Here is a 6,000-nt window from a genome sequence, read left to right as displayed (position 1 = left end):
CTTACCTATATAAAGATGTTTAATGCCTGGTTGCATCAACAGATCTTAAACTTTAGATGTGCCTTAAGCTCAGATTGCGAAATATATGTATGTGTGGCATCATTGAGTCTTAGATCAGTTTTCAGCTTGGCACAATAATGGATTATTTATTTAGATAAGAATCGAAAATTATGGTGCAACGTGAGTGAAACTTAAAGCGGCCATATCGATGAGCTGGGCTGAGTTTAAGATTTGTTGGTGCTACCAGGCATAAGTTTAGTTAATAAAAATATATGATTTACTATTTTATTGGGAAAAAAGCCACAATTTAAGTGAAAAATGAGATTTATTGACGTTTTAACTTCCACTTCGGAAACAGTTATCGAAATATAAAATATAAATTAATATAATAAATTTTAATTTAACTTATTAATGAGTACTAAAATATTAATTAATATTTTGTATTTCAATAACGATTTCCGACTTGGAAGTTGAAACGTTAATAAATTTTATTTTTAACTAAATCGTGGATTATTTCACAATAAAATAGTATATTGCATACGATATCACAAAGAAGCAGCTTCAGAACAATATAAAAATATATGTAAATTAACTACAGAGGACAGTCTGACTTTTACAAAATTAACCTTAATTTTTGTGAAATATTTTTTCTCAAAAAATGCATTGTTTCTGCAGAAAAACCTCAGAATCCTCTTACTATTATCATTATAATTTTCAGGTTGAAATAAAAATCAATAATGGGTAAAACATAAACTTTATTTAAACTGAAGAATACATAAAAACAAATATAATCCATGAACATTATAAAAATAACAAAGACAAATCTTCATAACAAAGTTGTAGTACTTCTCTGTTACATCCAAAACATTTTCTTTCATAGGACTGAAAAAGCACACAGTATTGTCTTAACATTGTTTCATACCAAGACTAAAATGAGAACAAAGAATAAATCACAAATAAACCACAAATTTAAGTAAATTGAAAAATAATGCAATTTTACTCTCTATGGCCAGTTTCACCAACAACAAATAAATCAGTGAATAGTGTGATAATTTAAAATTAAATTGACGAATTTTCTTTGTTACAGATATTTAAAGTGAGATTAACTCGTCAATTCATTTGAAGAGTAAATATTTATTTGATAAATAAATAAAATAAGTACTATTTGACGTTAGAGAAACATAGTTGTGTCAGTTTTATCAGTTGAATAATTTTATTCATCGAATAAACTACTATTCATCTTTGGTGAAACTGGCCATTAGTCAATGAAGCTTTACAATTATTATTTCTAGTGCAAAAATAAGTAATAATATTAAACTACTTATAAAAATTATTATGAAACTTGAAATAAACATTTCTTTAAGAAATTTGATCAATGCATCCATAAAACAAAAGTTTTATGTTCAAAATACTTCATAATAAGATATAAAGCTTCACCGTCCAGCAAAGATAACTAAGAAGTGAAAGTAATCTTTGCCAGAATAGAAATGGAAAATGTTTTGATCTCTATTTTAAACGATCTGCTGCAAAAAAGTTTTACATTTGAGTTTCTCCATATGAAGCATCATGTGTTGCACCTCCCCATCTAGCATCGATGTTTAAAATTTTTAAGTCTGGATCACACGCCTAAAAGATTGTAATTTTTTACTTATTCTTTATTTTGTTAGTCATTTTTTCAACACAAATATCAACAAATACTACAAATTTTTGCGATATTTGCAATATAATATATTATGTGATAATACATTATTTTTATAAATTGATTATTGGCAGCATATAGTACATAATATAATATTACAAGTAAGTAGTGTTATATAACAAGTGTTACAATTTGGACATTTTTAGAAAGATAACTTTTCTATTAAGATAGTTATGTTCCCGTTCCGTTGGAGCAATTATAGCAACATGTGTGCAAACTATGGCCCCTACACAGCCAGGAAAGTTAAACTTCTGCATAAATTTTCTTTTAAAATTCTCTTTTTGAACGAATGTAGTAGGAAAGATAATCGACTCTTCACTTAGATGTTCAATTGTTAAATTTGTTACATCATTTAAACGGTTGATAACAGTATTTTGGGCAATTGATATAGCAGTTCCATTTTATCTTTGTCATGGGGCACGATTCATTTTCGAACAAATTAAATCAAAACATAAAGTGACACATACGCCGATGTGTTTAGTATATTAGTATACAAAATGTATATACACGTCAACATTCATTTCACTTTATGTTTTGACTTAATTTGTTTGAAAATGAATCGCTACACATGGGAAAAGTTATAGCGGACGAAAAATAACTGATAGCTCTGACCGACTACTCTTTGATAGGAACTTATTGCATAAAAATAAGTGAGACAAAAATTGGCAGTGAAGGCTCAACACTGCTTGGATGAACGGATTATGACATATTATGAGGTAGAAGCCTCTCAAAAAAATAGTTCACCATGTCTGTTGTTAATATAAATAGATCTACAAACTCCTAAAGTAAATGCATCACTTTCCCTTCTCATTATTCTCCTCTATATTATACCTATTTATTTTGTTTCTTAATTGCTCATTTCTTTGTATATGACCAAGTATCTGAGCAGGAAGCATCTAAACGTCAAACTATATCAGTATTTAATATAAACATCAAAATATATTAATAATAATTAATAATTAAATAGTTCACTATGTCTGTTGTTCATATAAATAGATCTACAAACTCCTAAAGTAAATGCATCACTTTCCCTTCTCATTATTCTCCTCTATATTATACCTATTTATTTCGTTTCTTAATTGCTCATTTCTTTGTATATCCGAGCAGGAAGCATCTGAACGTCGAACTATATCGGTATTTAATATAAACATCAAAATATATTAATAATAATTAATAAGTGATATGAACCTACAACTTATTGATGTGTTATTTTTCCTTTACAGTAACAGGAATTTATAGAAAAAATACCTACATAAAAATACCTTTATATAACAATGTTCCCTAGTCACAGGTAAAATCCAAAAATTTAGTGATTTCTAATAAAATAGTTCCAAACAAACATAAGACAAAAATAAACATAATATCTCAAATAAACGCAAATAATCACAAATAATAATCTTTAGGTTAGCTTTTTGAATGCAACCACCACAAAATAAAGACAACCACACGTCAAACAGCAATATTTTTAAGAAGAAGAAGCGATATTTTTAACACGGCTAGTAGAATATCCGAACATTGCCGAGCACCGATTCTACTTTCCCAAGCGTGTTAACGTGATACCAAAATTGTCGATTGTAGAATTATTTTTGTGACGTCAGCATTCTACCATTCTACTGATCGTGATCCCACCACAGGCCCTTGGTCGCGTTCACCAAAATAATCCGAGTGCAATCCGATTAATTTGCGCTGAAACGCTGAGTTTTTTTACTAGTGAACGACTGACGTTTGACATTCGATTGAGAGTGTTCTGTGTTCCATTTGTTTATGGTTTTATTCTTTGTAATTTATAACCTAGACAGTTTTGTTTTTAAATAAAACTGAAACTGTGTCTAAACTAAAATGGATAATATTCTTGAAGAATTTTTGTTTGTGGACGAAATTAGCAAATGCCGTTATACATTTAGCAGATGTACCTACCTCAAATTATTCCAAAAGGATGAGATGAAATTAAATATATATAAACCATAATTCAATATCCAATTTAGAGAACATTTTCGTATGTCCAGAACTACTTTCCAGGTAAAATTGTATAACAAATTAGTAACATCATGTATATTATATTGTTATATTTCCAGGAACTATTTAATTGTATTGATCATATCCACCAATTTGAAAACAGAATAATTCTATTGGAAAAAATTAATGTTTATGATTTGGATGCTAAGTAAACCAGAGAATTTGTTGCTGGGGATACGTTTGGTTTGCCAAAGAGCTGTGGACATAAGATTTTCACCCAAATAATATAGAATTACAAAAAATTGGAAATAACTAATCTTGAATATCAATGTGTATATCGAGTTTAATTTTATTGTAAATATTCTATAATATAATTTTATTGTAAATATTGTATTAACACATTTGTGGACACATCTTTATATGCAGACAGTAATTTCCCTTTGTAAGTACATGCATATATAGTCGTATCTGCGAATGGGTTAATTGTAAATCGTAATCAATAAAAAACTGGTTTGTTTGAAAATAAATGTAGTACAAATATGTTAATATTTATTTTCATGCTTAGATAAAAACTAAATGTATTGTAACACAACCTTTCATATATCTTCCTCCTCCATTGTTAAGCAGAATTTGTTAACAAGAACTGTCCCTCCATTCTTTTTTTAATAAGAGGAATTTCTTCCTTAGTGTTCCTAGTATTTGGTTGTGGCTCTAAAATTGCATTTGTTTCACTGAGAGCATCTAAAAGGTCTCTCAATCCTTATATCGTTTGACATAGCCATACTCGTAGAAATAATTCTATCTGTATTGATGGTATTATCAGAGAACAACGAACACATGGTGGTCTTCAGAGTGCTCTCAACCAACAGTACCTTATGCTGCTGCGTTTTCTTTTACTATTTTAACCCTTATCCGGGCAAGTGGGGCTCAATAGGCCCGAAACGCCATGTCTTTTATATGGAAGTAAAATGTCTTGCCCGGATAAGTATTAAAGTGAGCTTTCTCGTTTCAGAATTTTTTATCGAATACAGCTTCAAGATAACGTAACCATGCAAAATAATTATTTTTTCCCTTTATAGGATGCCAGCAACAACTTTGTAATGTAAGATTGCTTGGAAATGTGCTTCTGTATGAGCATCATAAAGGGATGTCTACTGCATTCCCAGTTTATCTCAAGAGTTAGTTGGTTGTGATCAAAGAATCTTATTAAAAAATAGATTATATCTCCCTCTAGTTCTTTTTTCATAGTACTTATATTAAATTTGGAGTATGCCTAATTCCATGAAATGACAACAAATAATATGATTGTAAATAGTTTTGAAAAAGCTGTTTAAACTGTATAATTAAATTTTTTTTAAAACGTCTACTTTTAAAAATTTCGTACCTAGGCCTGGATCCCGCATACCAAAAAAAAGTTGATTAATAGCAAGCTGAAAATTTGTTAATAGCTTAACGGTGTCTAGTTGGACACACTTTGATGTATAGAAACACTGGAACAGGGGAAGCCTTAATTGTGGAACGTGCCATCCTGACAAGTTTATGATTGTGAAAACTAGCAGGTTGTTTTTAAGTTTATTCAATAGCAAACTTTGTATATTTTAATATATGAAAAAATTTTTGTCCGAAAAATATGTTGGACAGTTGGCTGAAAGACTTTGGTCGATGGCCTTTTGGTACATTGTATCAATAAAGTATGTCTCTCTCTATGTTGGGCATTTTAATAATTCCGACACATAGAACATGTCAGAGGATAGGAATTATATTGGTGATAAATAGCAGTCTGATTTTGCATGCTAATGAAAGAGTAGCAAATCAATTGGAAGTTCTGTCCGACACAATACATGAGACGTTTTTGTAGTCTGATCCTGTAGTCGGAACCTGTAACCTGTTCAACAATTAAAACTTCCTGTTCCAGTGTTTGTTTTAAATTAAAACATCACAGTTTGTCCGACTAGACACCGTTAAGCTATAATATCAAATTTTCAGCTTGCTATTAATAAACTTTCTTTTGGTATGCAGGATCCAGGCCTATTAACTATTTAACTCGAGCAGATTCCATTTTACCAGCGAATATAAATCTCATTCAAAATTCGGCATATCTAGATACTCCTCATTAACTTAATGAAATCTTACCAGAATAATAAACGTTTACTACAAGAACAAGAAAATTCTGATAATAAATTAAAGATTCGGTCAGCTGTAGAAAGGTTTGAACTAATAAAATGCAAATTTAGAGGATTAAAATTTGATACAGAAAATATTCGATTAACGAACATTGTGTTTTACACAATTTTATAATATAGAAGGCAATGATGTTCTGGATAAATGCAATATTGAGTAGGTAT

At 29.6% G+C, this 6,000-nt stretch overlaps 2 long non-coding RNA genes across 3 annotated transcripts; one reads left to right on the top strand and one right to left on the bottom strand.

Moving 5' to 3' along the window:
• Positions 1-738: 738 nt before the first annotated feature.
• LOC126889654 (uncharacterized) lies at positions 739-3,540 on the bottom strand. 2 transcript variants are annotated; one of them, XR_007700123.1, is made up of 2 exons: positions 2,952-3,540; positions 739-927 (listed from the first exon to the last, which is right to left on the bottom strand). It is a non-coding gene; the product is annotated as an uncharacterized LOC126889654 (long non-coding RNA). The 2 variants fall into 2 exon arrangements; XR_007700124.1 differs by having other exon boundaries at positions 2,962-3,535.
• A 34-nt stretch (positions 3,541-3,574) lies between these two features.
• Positions 3,575-4,195, top strand: LOC126889653 (uncharacterized). Its single transcript, XR_007700122.1, has 2 exons — positions 3,575-3,718; positions 3,775-4,195. It is a non-coding gene; the product is annotated as an uncharacterized LOC126889653 (long non-coding RNA).
• The last annotated feature ends 1,805 nt before the right edge of the window (positions 4,196-6,000 follow it).

This window comes from Diabrotica virgifera, chromosome 8 (assembly GCF_917563875.1).
Source record: "Diabrotica virgifera virgifera chromosome 8, PGI_DIABVI_V3a".
Lineage (NCBI taxonomy): Eukaryota > Metazoa > Arthropoda > Insecta > Coleoptera > Chrysomelidae > Diabrotica > Diabrotica virgifera.
This window is presented reverse-complemented; position numbering and strand designations above follow the sequence as displayed.